This window comes from Anas platyrhynchos, chromosome 12 (assembly GCF_047663525.1).
Source record: "Anas platyrhynchos isolate ZD024472 breed Pekin duck chromosome 12, IASCAAS_PekinDuck_T2T, whole genome shotgun sequence".
Classification (NCBI taxonomy): Eukaryota; Metazoa; Chordata; class Aves; order Anseriformes; family Anatidae; genus Anas; species Anas platyrhynchos.
This window is the reverse complement of record NC_092598.1, coordinates 19,184,377-19,201,849: the sequence shown is the minus strand read 5'-3', so window position 1 is coordinate 19,201,849 and position 17,473 is coordinate 19,184,377. Positions and strand designations below refer to the sequence as shown.

Here is a 17,473-nt window from a genome sequence, read left to right as displayed (position 1 = left end):
TCGCATGGCCTTTTTCTTTTCTGGATGTGTAACAAACCATCTAATGGAAGATATTGGGAAACTGTGTCATAGCCAAGGAAAAGCAAAAGAGATTGCACACTGAATGGAGGCTAAACTCACCTGAAGGTTTCATACACATTTTGGAAGAGACCCTTACAGAAAACCTAGGGAGAGGGCTTCAGTCAAATTTACAGCAAAACGCTAAAAGTTCAGAAAGACTCAAAGCCAACGGTAAGTTAATTTTTACAGAAGGGAGATTAACAAGCCATACTTTCCATAAACACTTCTGTGACTAGCAACCAAGTAATCGTGTACGCATCACCGATAATTACCTAAGTCCAAAAGTAAACACTGCTGTTAACATAATCCCCAGTGACAACTTCTCAGGACAGTTTTATTCCACAGAATTTATTTCTCTCACATCACTCTGCGATTAACATATTTACATTTGTTGAAATGCATGGTGAAAAGCTCCAGTAATTTATGGAATTATGCACATCGAGGAAAAAATGAGAATTATAAACACCGACTGAAGCATTAGCCCATCAGAGTGCCCTCAGGCAAATGCCAAGCAAACCGCCCACTAGCCAGAAAAAATGGCTTTTCTTCCCCCCACCATAGCAACTGCTCAGGCCCCTGTTACAGTCAACAAGAATCTACCTGAGGAACCACAGACACCCAGGGTTTCTGTGGCATTCACCTTCAGCTCCCCCATGTACACACAACTGTGGCTGGGGTTTTACAATGCAGAGGCCATGTCACCTCACCCCAGCCCAGAATAGTGTAATAAAACAACATGCTTTGTTGCACAGCTTTCAGACAGCCCAACAGGGCTGTGCTATGGACTCTGTAAGGATTTGCTACCTCAGTTACCTGTCTGAGAATAATACAGAAGAATAAAGTAGACACCAATAAGGCTAACTCAGACATGCAAAACTAAACACTATGGAAAGTAGAATCTTATATAAACAATACGTTTAGCATCTTACCAAATTCACTGAGGCTAAAGGAAGGCTTTTAACCAAAGAAGGGGTGTGCCACTGCAACAGCAAAAACTAATTAACTGCATGCATAGTTTCTTAGCAGCTATCAAGCAACCACATTGCCAATGATAAGTGCTCTCCCACCAGCTGGAGCGAGTAGCCCATGCCATTGCAAAGCAAGGGACCTGCCTGTAGTCTACTTATCAGGACTACAAAAATGTCAGAATGCAATTATCCAAGTGAAGCATCAGAAAGCAAGTGCAGGCTTCCACTCTTTAAAGAGATTTTCAGTTACAGTCTAGCTCAGCATAACTTTGTTGGAAATCTAGGCTGGGTCTGGTCTTCTACTGTCTTCTACTTTGGTAATAATTGCATGGATGGGCCACTTTTTAACCTTTTAAAAAATAATTTTTATGTGGAAAGGCGCTTATCTCAAACAGCAGTAGCCAACATTAGCCACAGCTGGAAAAGAGTTAATGATCAGTGAGCTTGAATAGTTGTTTAGCAGATGATTTCTAAGACAGGCTTCCTAAAGCTTCCTAGAGAAACAGAGAAGGGCAGGAGGTTGTGCCCTTCATAAAACTAGTAGTTATGACCTCCTATATTCCCACCTTTTTGCTGGTGCTACATAGTTCAGCAAGACACATGAGCTGTTTGTGCCAAGTTCTCCTTTGCAAGACAAAAGAACATCATTTACCGTATTCAGTGGATTTGTGAGAATGGATAATTAATTGTCTTGAAAATGTTTTAAAGATAAATCAGGAATATTGTTGTGTTTTGTCATTTGATTGTTTGTTTTTCCTTATTCCCCTGCCTTCAGCCTTACTAGAACTGTCTCCTGCTGTGCGCTGGTTATAACTGTTAGTTTTTCCAGGAAGCTCTCTGCTAGACTCTGAACTTTTTCTTCTGTGACCTTTCTAATCCTCTTGTGAGTTCCTGCTCTTTAATCTAGAGATTATTGATTGTAGTGGATCCATTCCATTCTACAAACTGTATGTCAATCAGCTATTTTGGAGAAATGTTAATTTCTTAATAATTTATACTGTATGTTCGACCAACGGACTTCTATAGATTGTCTTTTTCACTGTTGATGCATATCATGTCAATAAAGACACCTTTCTAACTGATATCAAGTCGTGAGGATTGGTATTGTTCATTTAGTACATATGCTGACAGCATACTCTTGAGCTTTATTTCTGTTTGACACCTTATTTTATATTTCATACTTAGAGCAGATAAACACAATGGTAAAACATGGAAGAGCAAGGTGATATTGTGACAGACTGTACTCTGATAGCAATTAGAGAGCTTAAGTGTACTAGTATTTTTGAAGATTTCATTTCAAATCCAAACATCTCCTGAAGATTTGTGTTTTCTCATGTTTCAGACACACAGATGCAACACAAACAAAATTTTTCATATGCCCCATGTATGTCAATGTTTCATGATTAACCAGACAACTCTCATCTAAGACTTCCAAGAAGATAGTTTGTTTTTACTGAAGAAAGCAATGAAATAGTATACAACAATAAAAAAAAAAAAAAAGGCAGAATTATCTATAATTATGGAAATATAAACAGTATTTAACCAAGTGGGAAAGTTTCAACTAGACAGCACATGGATTTGGCAAACACTTATTTGTAAACACAAATAAATTCTGTCTTTTCAGAGCTTCAGTGAAGAGGAACAGCACCTGTACAACTGAAGGAACTCTCCAAAGATTCTGGATTCTGGATATGTGTATTTTCTATATCAATACAGGTCATTTAAAATGGAAAGTAGTAGTATTGGACTGCTTAGCTAAAGTAATTGGCCTGCTTTACTAAAGTAATTGAAATCCCAGCTTTATAGTTTTGCTCTTCATCAACATATTTTATTAAATTGCTTCATAAATATTCTTACTTGCCTCTGGAATGAGGAAAAGCTCATACTACTGCAGGTAGTGAATCGATGGAATCAATATCCATTTCTGACTACTATCAGGTAGACAGCAGTTTAGAAGAACACTTGAGCTTTAAAGAGCAAGCTTTAATCTTACTGGAAACAATTATGTCCTAAATTTAAACTGAAGAAAATAGTTGTAGTACCTTCAAAAGTCTCATGGTTATGTTCAGCACTAAGATATATATTATTTGTAAAAGGTAGTAACAGAGTACCTTGTACACAAAAATGTCAAAGACAAATACAAATTACCCAATTATCAGATGGGATTTGTAGTCATGTTTCTAGTTTGATTCGTGTGCTGTCTGTAAATTATTATGTCACAGTTTTGCTACTCATGTGTCAATAAGATTGTTCAGGACTCAAAAGACATCAGTGAAAACGTGTTGTGAAGTTCCCAACCAATTCCATTAAGAGGGCTCAGAAAGCTCTTTACCTTTTTCCTTTTCCTAAGTTTCTGTTGGGCATAATACCCACCTTTGAAATCTTTGAAAATTTAAACTAAAAGCAAATATTACCTGTCTTTAATTTTTCCTTTTTACAAAAAATCTTTGGGCCTAATATAGATTGAGATAATTTTAATCATATTCTGGAGTGAAATTCTTTAAAGAAGCCACAAATGTCTGATCAATTATACCCACAGCTATAGAGTAAAGATAGATTTTTGGCTTCAAATGGCATACAGTATTCCATTGTCAAATATTAAGAATATTGGCTGGGGGAAGAAAAAAAAAAAAACTATTAAATGCAGTATGGATCTGTGTATGTACTACCAAACCGCAAAGAAAATAAGTTTATGTTTTTCAAAATAGCCATGTTTGTTTTTCAAAGTAGCAATGCTAGTTCCACAATAATTGCATGCACTGAAAGGTTTCATTTTACTTGGAGGTATTCACATCAACATCTTAGAATCATGGGTTAAGTTTGTATACACGTCACTGACAACCTAGTATTTAAGTTTATCTAAGTCCATTGTCTGTGAATTACTGCTCACCTAAAAGGGTTTTTTAGGTATAGACTCACAATCTTGCTTCACCAGGGTTTTGGTATATGTAAGACTACAATTTGGCCTATTGGAAGTTGTTAAACTAATTTATAGTACAAAGTAGTAGTGACACAGAAAATGAAAGCAGATGAAATATCCATAAAAAGCTCTCTTATTCAAACTGTTACTTTACATAATAGTATTCATTATCCTACTCGCACACACACCAAAAAAAAAAAAAAAAAGGAAAAAAAAAAGACATGACATTATCAGGAGAAACGAAATTTGTGATGTTAGGCAGGCCAGGATTAAATTCCACCTACAAAGATGTAAACTTTCAGTTTGGCAACATATATTATGTAAGAGATTTATAATTCTACATACATACTAGAGACCTAAATGTTTAGATTTGCATTCAGAGGAGGTGTTGAGCAGGGCATGTAAAGTCTCATTTTCCAAAGGTTTACAAACCAGAAAATATCTATCTTTTTACAAATACATATCCCGCATCCAAACCACAGGAACATGTGCACTCAGACATTACAGGTAATCAGCTGGGAAGGAAATTAGTGTTTTGTTACCATTGCGTAGCTTCCTTAGTGTTGCTTTTGACCTTGTGAGAAAGATACCCTCATAGGTGGGAGCTATTGTAAGTACTGGCTTTTAGAACATCCGAATTGCATCCCAGTTCCTTGAATGTCTGTCCTGTACTGTATAAAGTGGGAAAGAAAGATAGCTTTACACATAAGTGGCCATGTGCCATGATTACTATAACTTAGATGGCTTTAGAGTGCATCCATGTTTTGAGCCAGTAGTGGCTCAAAGCTATGCTCCCAAACACACCTCATATTCAAACATGGCCAAACTCAGAATCACAGAATTGTCTAGGTTGGAAGAGACCTCCAAGATCACCTAGTCCAACCTCTGACCTAACACTAACCAGTCCTCCACTAAACCATATCACCAACCTCTACATCTAAACATCTTTTAAAGACCTCCAGGGATGGTGACTCCACCACTTCCCTGGGCAGCCTGTTCCAATGCCTCACAACCCTTTCAGTAAAGAAGTTCTTCCTAATATCCAACCTAAACCTTGTGTGGCATAACTTTAGCCCATTCCCCCTCGTCCTGTCACCAGGCATGTGGGAAAATAGACCAACCCCCACCTCACTACAGCCTCCTTTAACTTGGGAGCACTGCAGGACGAAGTCCCATGCAGTTACTTTCAGCAGACTGAACAAGCCCAGGAAAGTTCTGGACAAGTCCTAATTCTCATATCCTGTCATTTCTAGTGAAGAGCTCAAACAATTCAAGTACAGATGGCTTCTGACAGTCATTTAGACATGTGGGCACAGATCAAGGATTATGTTATGCTTGAGCCCGTTACTTGTCCTATGCTATTACAAATAGCCTGTAGTTGATAATACAGGCCCACAGAATGTACTAACACCTTCACATCACCTTGGAAACCCTGTTACTCTGCATAATTCATTATATGCCCACTTCCTACGACTGCATAGCACAAAAGTTCCTTTCCCACAATCTACAAGAGCAGAAGAAGCTGCTTTTCACCAAGACCTATTTTGCATGCCATTATTCTACAGGATATTTCTCTTCTTTCCCTTAACAAACATGGCTGAAAGTTTCCTTATTCAAGGCTGGGTGGAATGGTTCCCTAGAGAACTCTGGATGCTTTGTGAAAGATTTGCACAGAGGCATCCGGGATAATCAACAACAGAGCTGAAGTACAGTATCTTTTAAAATGAACTCCAGATTGCAGTTTATCTCCACTGATCCATGTGTCAGAGAGCTGACCCCAGCCCTAGCTTTGGGAAAATTCTGTAGTGATGGGAAACAAATATAATTAGATACAGTCAGCTGTTCATGTCCTTAAAAATGAGAAAGTGAAAATTAACAACAGCCTGTGCAGAACTCCACTTTATCAGGCAGTCCTGCAGCTAGACCATTTCAGAAAAGCCTCTCCGAATTTTATCTCTGCAGCTATTTATCAAATATAACAGAGATAAAAAAACAAGGCAAACAAATTCCACAACAAACAACTGGCATGGAAAGATTTTGCAAATCCCTTCAAGTTTTCGGTTATTGCTGTTTTCAGAAAGAACATAAAACTCCTAAGGACACAATGGCTTGGCACATTTCATGTAAAGCAAAAAATTGACCTTGAAATGGGTTTTCAGGTTATAAGATCTCTATCCATACAGCTTTTCTGCTTTTCTTTAGGGAATGGGAGATTTTTTTCCCTGCCTGAGGTTTCACAATATTTACCTTTCAGCAGCCCCTAAAAGTAATAAAATGTTGTTCAGTTCCCAAAGCCCAGGAATGAAGGAGAAAGAAAAGACACTGTCATAATCACTTAGTTCTTTATTCATTACTTGAGGGAAGCAGGAAGACATTTCTCTATAAGAAAATAGTGTAAGACACATTTGACCCTTTTACTGCCAGAGTGAACCTGACTGACAGAGAATCCATCTGTTCACTGTAACACCTACGTATTTGCCATTCTGTCAGTTGATCACTAGAGATGTTATTTATTAATGCTTTCACAGTCCTATGCACATACAAAGTATTCATCTGTGTCTTCAGTAATTAACATCACATTACCAAGGGGAAAAGCAGTTTTCCAGTAGTGCAACTAAACTCCCACCTTACAAATTACACATTATTCTACAAAACTTACTCATGTAACAAAGATCTAGCTTTGATGATGAAACATAAAAACGGTGAGCACTGCCAAACAATAGGCTTGGCAGCCTTCTCTACTTGGGTTGTCCCAAAGCCAAATAACGAAGTCATCCTATAGTAGTTTCACTTAGGAATATTTCTGGAATTACAGAAAAACTTCATATGAAGCCAAAAAATAAATCTACCTGGCTTGCTTATTGCTATATAAGTAGTACATCTCCTGTAACAGTTCACTGACAGTATGTAGTAGAGCTACATCAGACAGTCACTACAAAGCTCTAAGCACTTCAAGACTCAGATGGTATCATCTCTGTGATGGTCACAAAACTTATTACAGATTATTTTTAAAGTTGCTGTCGTTATATAAATGTTTAAAAACAGAACGAGAGGCTCAGCATCAAAATTATCTGCAACTGAGCCTAAGCAAGTCTGAACACCTCTTACTGTCATTAGCTGCCTGGGAAACTAAGGACCACCAATTTTCTGAAAGAGAAACCTGAGTACGATTTTGATAAGAATATCAAGCCAAATTTAAAAAGACCTAATAAGGACTCCTGATATAATTCCAATGACTTCAAGAAGTTTATCTTAGCATTTATTTTACTCCTTCAAGTTTGTTTGAACCTGAAACTGAGCCAAAGGCAAAATCCTGTAACAAGAGAACATACAACAAGGCATACTGCATTTGCAAGCTTCAGGATAGCTCTTCCTCTTCCAAACCTGGGCAGGGAGCCTAAACACTAAGCCTATTAAATATACAAAAATATATTAAAAAAAAAAAAAAACATGGCTCACTGCCTGTGCAAATATTTTTCATAATTGCCTACAGTAGCCAATTGATTAAAACATGTTCTAACTTCTTCAAAAGTCCTTCTTCTGCACACAGAAGCCTAAGTTCAAAGTTCTTGTTAACATAATAAATAAAATAATAATAAATAAAATGCAAAGAGTATTAATAACTTTACAGAACCTTGTAGCCACAGCCAGCAAGAACACTTTCCTCAGTAAAATTAGTTTCAGTTTAAAAACAGAAAACATTACTGCAAGGTGAGTTTCCATTTGAGAAAGTTTCCAGTATTTCTTTAATGTAGACATGACCCTAGTTTTAAATAAACAAATACATACATGCATGCACAAACTGCAGTATTTCGCTGTTTGGGTCTGTAAGCAACTCAATACCCTTGTGTACAGGGGTAGATATTATCCCTTGATTTCAGTAGCACAAAACTCACCAGCTTGAGATTGGTATTAGGTGTTTTATCACTTTGTTATTTTGGCACCAGCAAAATACCCTCTCAGCAAATTATGCTGTTTTCCAATCCATGTAAAGCTTCAGCAGACCACGAACACAGCTACTTAACATCCCAGATTCCTTCCACATGCAACCAATTGTATGATGCAACTACATGCTTCTTTTTCATGATCTCAACCTAATGAATATCAAGAATAGGCTGAAAAAATAGAATGAGATATTACAGATAGCATTAATTAAACCAGGTTCGTCTGTGCAGCTTGCCAGGACTCGTGTGGTTTTACAAAGCACATAAAATAACAAGCATGCAGAGTCATTTCACCCTGGAAGTTCCTGTCACTTTTTCAGCCAACATTCTTACAGCTCTCAGCTGGAAGTGGCAGCTACCAAAACGTTTGTAACTCTGGGAGAGCTGCTGATGCTGGGCCAGTTAACTGGAGGTGCATTGGAACCCAGGAATCAACACTTTGGCACAAAGGAAAGAGGAACAAACTTCTTTATTTCTCTTACACACCACACACTGAAGAAGCACAGAAAATCGACTTCTTGGCATAAATCAGGATACTAGTGAAGCATGTGTCTTTCTCTGTCATGGAAAGGCAAAAGATATTCCAACAGTCCAAGGCAGTAGGAAGCTGAGAAAGAATTTGTACTGTTATCTTTGGTACATTGCAGTGCCAATACTGGAAGGTATACAAGTGACTGCAACAAAACTACTGGAACTCCAAGGGAAGAGGTGGGAATGCTTGCCCCTATCACTGCACCACATGACCAAAATATGCAAAAAAATTATTGGGCCTTATTAGTCCTCCAATAAATCCATCTGTCGTGAGCTAATCCTGTCTGGATATCAGAGCTTTAACTCAAGATTGTTCTTTAAAAGCTATTTACTTTATATTCCTCTGCAGAAAAGGACATTTCTCTCTGATTTGTTGGCATTGACTTGTCTTTGCTTTGTATGCGTGCAGTTCAGAATATGATGGAGGCCTGCCCCTGTAAGGTGCTCTTAGCTTTACTAAGTTGATTATAATTAAAACAGATTGTTGTTTGACTGATCCTCTTTTCTTAAGTAGAGCTAATGCAGATTAACTGTCCATAGACAGAGGCTTTAAGTATCCAGTGTAAGAAAAATCTTGTATTAAATATTAGCAGTGGCATCACTACGTATCACCATTGTCATTTAACGTGTTGTGGTTTTTGACAATATAATGAAAATTTGCAACTAAAAATATACTGCTATACATAAAAACCTCTCTAGGACTTAATACTCACTTGTGTTTCTTATGCAGTGTCTCGTTGAATGGCAGTTCACTATGCAGAAAAGTAATCCTCAGGTGTCTTTCTGTCTAAGATTTAACACAGTTGAACATACCCTGCTGGTCACAATGCTTCAGTTTTTATATGATGCATGTACATGCTGCAAGGTATTTCAAACTCTACAATTTCAAACAAATCAGTTAATTTAACTAAAAATAATGATAGAACCTATATTTCCATTATGTGAATGATAACATTTTTAAATACAACCTCAATACATGTGATTCTAGGACACAAATAGATGTGGAACTTAGGAATGTTTTTTCTCCTCATGCTGTATGTCCTGAGGCTGGTAAGGGAAAAAAAGGCAATGCTAGGGAGGTCCTTGATTATTCACTATGCATGACACTCCAGTTTCTGGCCTGTTGGTCAGATTGGCTGGCAGAATAATTGCACCTACATGAATGGCTAGTTTAGTAGCACATGAAGCACAGCAGACAGGCACCCCTTTTCGCATTCCAACAGAGATGGGTGCTTAGTGCTGCAAGTGGCTGCCTCGGCCATGTGTCTGAGTATACATCCTAGGTATGAAGATACTGGTTGTGCAAAACCCCATACTGAACCACAACTGAAATGAGGATAAATGGAAATAAAGCAAAACAGAAACTAACAAAATTTGCTCCCTTCTCTGCTCACTGTATGAATACAAAGGTTAAGCATAGCCTAACTTAAGCTTTTGTAAGCAAAGGATTTCAGCTCTATACCAGATAGTACTTCTATTTTGAAAATAGATATTTTGTGCACATATATTTCAGGCTTTGAATAGTACACATAGAATTTGTTGTAAGGTGTATTACCTCTTTTAACTCAAATAGTCCATATGGGAAGGTTGTTTCAATTGGGAGTGAAACATGATAATGAAAGCATAAATTCTTTTTATGCAGCCATCCTTAATCACAAAGAACATTGAGACAAACGTCACAAATTTCAAAGGCAAAGTTGTTTTTCTAAATAATACAGGAGTCTAAGTTCACCTTCCCAGTAAAAGTTCCATTTAAAGTTTAACTCTTTAATTTAACTCTAATTCTGAATTGAAAATTACCCGCGCCTAACAAGTACTTTTGACAAAAAGCACAATCTAGCACAAGTCAGAACCAGACTTAGTCATTTTTACTCCTGAAGCCTCCCAAACTAAGTTTTCTGGCACCTCTCTGTCTGCCTGTAGTCCTGTCTAACAGCGAAGACTTTGTCATGGATTGTCAAATTCTTTAGCACATGAAAGAAAATCTGTATGGGCAGTCCCAGTTGCATAGCTGCAGCTGCTGGAATCAAATAGAGAAAGAACCAGCATTGAGAAGAGCTACCTCAGAACCAGGTTAAGGACTTCTCAGCTTGTAATCAGCTAGAGCTGTAAGAGCAGCAACATTTGCTAGAATACGGAGCAAATTCACAAGTCATTTAAATTGGAGTTAAAACACATGCCTCTGTTACTTACCCTGCTAACGGAAACTTAAGTTCTGCCTTTGATCTACGTAGTTTATGAGAGTCTCCAAAAACATCTTTTTTCTTCTATAGGCCCAGATTCAAAACACACTATTGATATTAAAAGCTGAAAAATTAGGACTGCCCACAAAGCTGTCCATTTGAAATTTCCTAACTCCATTTCAAACTTAGTTTTGTTTCTAACCACAGGCAAATGCATAAAATTAAAGAGCTGTGGAATACCAGATTCACAACTGAGACATGACAAACTCTCACAGTAGACATGACATTCCTCACAACTACATTCCAATACATTAAAAAATAAATCAAAAATAAAACACAGGATTTTCAAAAATACATTTGTTGGTTATGAACATGGGTTTTATTCTGCTTTGCAGGAAAATTCATGCTCAAGGAAATCACTTCCAACATAAGTAAGCAAATGAACAGAATTTGTATAACTTGCTATAAAAAAAAAAAAAAAAAAGGTTTGTTTTACAAAGCTGTTTACAGGTGGATGCAAAGGACTGAGTAATACAATACTTTAAGTGAAATAAACAGTAGCCTTGTTACACTCTGATTAGTCCTTGCAGAATAGATTGTAAGTACTGATGTATATCTCACTAGCTGCTGAAGGCACAACAATAAACACCTGTGAAATTGTTTCCACACTGCTACAAGTCTACAAGTTTGTTAAATATTCATTTGCTTGTCTTCATTTCTCCTCCAGTGATTCACAGAGCTCAGACTGCAGCTATTTAAACCCTCCAAAGATATTCCTGGATACAAACACGAAAGGCATGAATTGAAGCCAGTGCTAGGGGAAAAGGAGCATGTTTTGATTCCTAATGTTCCCACACACTAATACTCCAGAATTACTGAAACATAACAGAAGGGTTATTCAAACAAAATTAATCAGTGCAATGTTTGTCAAAGCCTTCAGAAGAAATGCACTTGCTTAACTATAATCCAATTGCTAGATGAAGATCTTAGCCCAGCTTTGGGAAAGATTCTCACTCCCAAATAATTTCATTCCTCATATTTTTGTATACAAAGAAATCTATTAGCTTTTAAATCTACACAAAAGTGTGTCTTAAAGAAATGTTTTGCAAACATTACTTGTTTTCAGAAAGAATATTTAATGAATTGCAGCAGAAGCATAGGTATTTAATTTGACTGATACATTCTTGATACTCCACTGCCTTTTGGGGATAAAGAGGTGTTAAGAATATAGGGGTGTTAAGAAACGAATGACATGCCAAAACTTAGCTGGATTCATAGCAGTATGAGAGAACACTGATGACAGCTATTACATCAATAGTGCAATATGTGTTTGCACCAAACTGGAAGGAAGCACTTTTTTCAATCTGGTTGTGCAAGGAAGTTTTAGGTCTGATGACATTTTATCTCAGCTGGAATTTGGCCAGGAATATTCGGTTAACTATCCTGTGCCAGTAGAAATTACATTACACCAGCATAAAGATTTTGGGTGAAGACTTAAACATCTTCTTAAGTTAATTGTCAAAGCATTTTGACAGTTTCCTACCTCCTACAAGAGAGTTCTGTAGCACACAGAAATGCAGCTGCAGTATCCAGTGACTTGTAGGGATGCCAGTCTTTTCAGCAGACTAGGCAGAATCAGCTATTACTATGCAGCACGCATGCCAGACACTGTACACTTGGTATTGTAATTTAACTCCCATGCACTGCATGAATATCATTCTCAAAAAGTATTTGCATGTGGAAATAGTTCTTAGAAGCAAGAACAAGGAAGGCAGCAACTGCTCTTCAGAACACACAAATTGTATTGTGGCAAACAACAACAGCAGTCCAGAAACCAAGAATACGTCAAAGACTATTGTACTATCTGGTATTTGTAGAAAGTTTTGTGTTCAAATTTAAAACCAATAACCCCCCAAAATCTTATACAACGTTCCTTTTTCTTTAGCATAGCCTGCTGCCCAAGCAACAAAAAGCCCAAGAATGGTACTCTTTCATGTTAAGGGTTTAGACTTCATAAATTTAAACTGGAAAAGAGTCCCTGCTGAGAGAAGGGAATGTGACAGATGGCATGAGATATTGCAGTAATCTTACTGACAAAACATTAAGCATGTGACAGAACTTCAAAATAAAGTAATGTTTCCCAGCTGAAGCAAGTTTAATAGGCATTAATGTGGAAGTCAAGCTATCCAGAAAAGAAGTTATCTACACCATTGAAATGTATGTATGCCTTTTTTGTTTCTGTTTTCCTGATGAAGACTTAAAATTTCCACATGGGAAAAAAAAAAAAAAAAAAAAAAAGTCAATTTACAAACTATCTTCATAAACTAGAATAAGATTAAGAGGCCTGGAGCATAACTTCAGAGCACTGAAAGAGCAGGTTATTTAAGGTACTGCCATTGGTAGCCATTTTGGATTTGATACAGGCAAATACTTCAAATAATTCATCCATTGAAACAAGTAGTGAGAAGTCCATACGCTTCTGTTGACAAAGCTGAATTCAGTTTAAAGAAGCAAGTAAATCGGTCACAAAATTTAGTAATTTTTTTTTTTCAGTAAGATGTTAATTCTTTATGGATAATAAAATCATCACAGATAGAAACACTTGTGTCATGTATTGATACCAAAATGCTCTTGTCCAGAAAATAGGGACTGAATAAAGGATGATTAGACTGATCCCAGTTCTCCTACAGTCATTTTGTGTGACCTTGGGAAAACCACTGTCCCTCTCTCTCTGTTTATGATTTGCCATTTACCCCTTCACTTCCCCTTTATCAGTCTTGTCTATTTTAAGTGCTGAAGTTAGGGATCCAACTGTAATGCAAACAATCAAAACCTCAAAAGAAAGCTGTATGACGAGGAAATGAATGCTTTTTTTGGAAAGAGAAAATAATACAGCAAGTGACTGGCATGCTAACAGCTGCATTCAATGGCATTTGCCACAATACCAGTATTTGTTATCTTAAGCAAAACTCGCACTGTAGCACCTCAGGAGGTAAAATACATAAACCTTTATAGAAACCACAAAGCAAAGATCCAGGCACCAAGACTACAAAAAGGACTTCATTTCAGAATTTTTAATTATATTTTAACTCTTATATTTTTGATTTAATACATGTCTGGGGGAGGTTAAAGCTCACAGATACTTTACTTGCACTTTGTCGTAGAACTGAGGTGCACATTCTGCTTAGCAACGAGCTGTGCTATGCTTTCAGTGCACTACCACAGCTAAAAGCAAGCCTGTTTTTAAATGAGAAACACAGTAAGTGATCGTAAAAGACATCTAACAGCCTAGAAACTGCTTCTTCATGTGACCATCAGCTTTTATTCATATAGCCCTACACTCCAAGGATAAGTAATGGTGATTTTTCTGCATAAATATAAAGAAAAATCTAAATTTCTCCACGATGGATTTCCTGGGGAGAATGTACTAACACTGATGCCCATTATGTGCTACTGATTTTTTGATGGTATGGATTATCTGAGAATACACTTTTAAGAAACAGTACTTCTAAAGGATGTGAGTCTTTGGTGATTCGGATCACATACCTGAGAATAACAGAAATAGTACTGAAATGAACTGAAAAATAAAAAACTTAGAAAATGTAATGTCTATAATAAAAGAAAAAAACAACAGCACAGCTGATAGCTTGGTTCCAGAAACCTGATTGTTTAAGTAATATTAACAAGATAATAAAATTGTTTAGTGCTGGTTTTGATCACAGCTAGTTGAGTGCTTTAGGAATGATAAGAATATTCATCAAAATGCAAATACAAAGGACATTTTTCAAAATGAGTAATGATAAACATGAAAAAGAAGCAAGCAGCCAGAATAAAAAAGAAGTCAACGGGGTCATTAAGGAACATGAATACACTAATAGTGACAGATAAGGCTGGTGTTGCTGAAGGCCTGAATAAGTTGTTTGCCTTAACATTCATGAAAGTATTTGGAGCACATCCCTGAGACCTAAATACATTTTCACAGGGGTGAGTGACATGGTGAATGAAATATGAGAGAGATATTTATTATTCCAGAGCTCAAAGAATAGTTCAATAATTGAGACCATTAAAAACTGACATGCTTAAATTCCAGAGAAAGATTTAGCCTAACGTTGGTAAAATAATTCCAAATGGTAGTGAAAAATACCAAAATAACAACCAAGAACATAGGGAAAGTGCAGTGTGCCACAAGATGGTATATGGTGGACTGTAGTGCACCTAGAGAAGAGAGGTCATGCACATATCTGCTAGGAAACTGTGACAAAACACGAAGTGTAAATAGCTCAGAACACTGCGGCAGATAATATAATTTAGGTACATCAGGTACAGGAAAAATCTGAAAAGACTAACATGCTTGTTGGAACATTAAAGTAGAAAGTTTAAAAGGATAAAGACAGAGAAGAAATAAATTGCTCCTGGCTTACTCTTTTTGAGTAGAAAAGATGCTGCAACAGCAGAGAAAGAAACTAAAAGAAGAGAGAGTTGAACCTAGACCTACCAGAAACAAAATGGCTGAGCTGCTGGCTACAAGTTTCTACTTGCTAGCATGGAGTACAGGACAACTGCTTGTGCTATTTGTACTCTTTCGAGAAATGTCATATAGACTTGACTTCCAATGAATTCGCTTCAGGAAAGTATAGATCATATATCATAATCACAAGATGAATTTTAGGAAAACACTAGATTTTCTATTGAAGAAGAAAATTACTCCTGTTCTTTTTATGAATGAGCAAGGTCATCCAGGAGGAATCATTCACCTGACACTCTTCTGAATCACAGTGCTGAGTTGGATTTGAGTCTCACAGGCTACTTGGCTACTTTTTTTTTTTTTTTTAATAAAATGAAAAAGCCTCCCATGCACATTTCAGCACAAAAGCCATGTAGCTCCTTATTCTTTGTACTGATTGCAGCACTTATGTAAGAGAAACATCTGCTAGAGCACAAATTCTGCGGAATAATATTTTGGTTACCATTCTGTGTTGCCATTATGATGTTTTTTCCCCTAACCAGATAGCAGTAATAAAAAAAAAAAAAATCAAATCAATCTAATGCACTATGATTAAATGTTATCACAATTAAGGAGAAAACTAAGATTGCAAAGACTTCAAGGCTTCTGCAGCATCCATACCCTGTTGTAGGTGCAGAAGAAGGGACTTGAGACAAATGGGGGAAACTGAAACTTTCCACAGACTCTTGGAAAATCAGAAAGATCATATATGACTGACTTTATATGTAGTAAATGTACCTTTTTGTTACCTAATTTTAAGCTACTTTTCATTGCATTGTATGCAGATGAGATACCTAAGTGAATTACCATCTCTGGCAGCATCCAGCGGGATGTTCTCAGATGCTCGTTTCTAGCAGGCAAACAGCAGAGCCATACGGAACAGACAAGGTATGGCTGCTTCAGGTCTGCTGTTGCTGTTAAATCCTTACCCAAATAAAGACTTTGGGTCATTTGGCTACAGGTGTGATTTATTTCAGCTGAGTGCTTATGCAAATCTAACCTACACACAAGAAAGAAAACATCTGTAATCATCATGGCTTCTCATATTTTGTAGGAACTTCAAAGCCTGCAGAGCCTGTCCCGTTTACTTGTCCACAGTTACAAGTATAACAGGGACCACTGGTGGACAACAGCTTTGTGAAGATCTTTCTCTTGCTGTGAACCAGCTGTTTTCAGTAGCTAAATACTTACCAGGAATAAGGTTCAACACAAGTCTGTGATGAATGTAGCTATCGTTCACTTATTTTCAGTCTCTTCTTCCATTAGAACTTACCCTACACATACTCTTTACTAGTTTTCTATTTCAGCAGACATCCTATTTCAGCTAATGACATTTACTCTGTGCAGCATGTTGGTATGGCTTCCACTTCTGTGCAATAACTTGAAAGACCTAACTGTATTTTGATATATAAAGCTGTCTAGCTTGGCAGGATACTGTACTTTTTATGTCCACCCACATTTCCTGATGTTTTCACCTTGAGTTAGAGCATGCCTTTAAAAAAATATTTTTTAATAAATAAGCAAGACACATGTTAGAAGAGGGAAGTAGGACAAATAAAGTACGAGTGCTCATGACATCATCTTTACAGCCTCGCACACAAAACATGACCAATGTAGCTCAGAGGAATCAGGAAGTGCCACAGCCGAGCACGCAGGTACGTGATTTACATGAGAGGAACATGCTGTACCTCCCAATGCCCTGATTTATGTGAGATGTAAATTGTGTGGGGATGCTACACCAGCATGTGGCCTATCTGAAGGAAAAGACAACAAAATATAAAGCCTCTCCCAGAGTGAACTAACAAATTTAAACGAGCCTCCTTTGCCTGTTGCTATGGTTACCAGCTGCAGTAAGTGCGTTTTACAGAAATTTCAGGCAAAAGCTATACAAATTGTTTATGTAATCACATTTTATATGTACACAGATCTCCACCTTAATAAAAAGAAGTCACCGTATCACAGGAGAGACGTGTGCTTTACTGGCTGCATTAGCAGAACAGATGTAATACCTGACTAGTATTAATAAAGCAAGACACTGAATTTTCACTATGAATTTTTAAGTTACAGCACATCATTACTTGCTGGTATATCTGTTCTGGGATGTGAAATAGAGCATTCTGACCATAGGACTGTCAGTCAAACTCATCCGCCAGCATTAAATTCATTTGTAAAACATGATAAATTTCATTTATCTTAAATGGTAAATATTTTCCAAAATCAAAAATATTATTGTATAATCACAGAGCTTAGGGAAAATAAAAGTCCTTCTAAAGGGCCATCTACAGCCTGAAACCTTAGGAATGTGCTCAGAACATGCAATAATCAGCCAGATATAACTGATCTAGCTCTAGATCCTTCTGCCT

The 17,473-nt window shown here is 37.0% G+C and overlaps 1 long non-coding RNA gene across 1 annotated transcript in view; it reads right to left on the bottom strand.

Moving 5' to 3' along the window:
- Positions 1–16,032, bottom strand: part of LOC101804338 (uncharacterized) — a 350,024-nt gene extending 333,992 nt beyond the window's left edge. Inside the window, exon 1 of the long non-coding RNA XR_011812257.1 lies at positions 15,905–16,032. This is a non-coding gene — a long non-coding RNA (uncharacterized lncRNA). The remainder of the gene's footprint in view (positions 1–15,904) is intronic.
- Between the last annotated feature and the right edge of the window lie 1,441 nt (positions 16,033–17,473).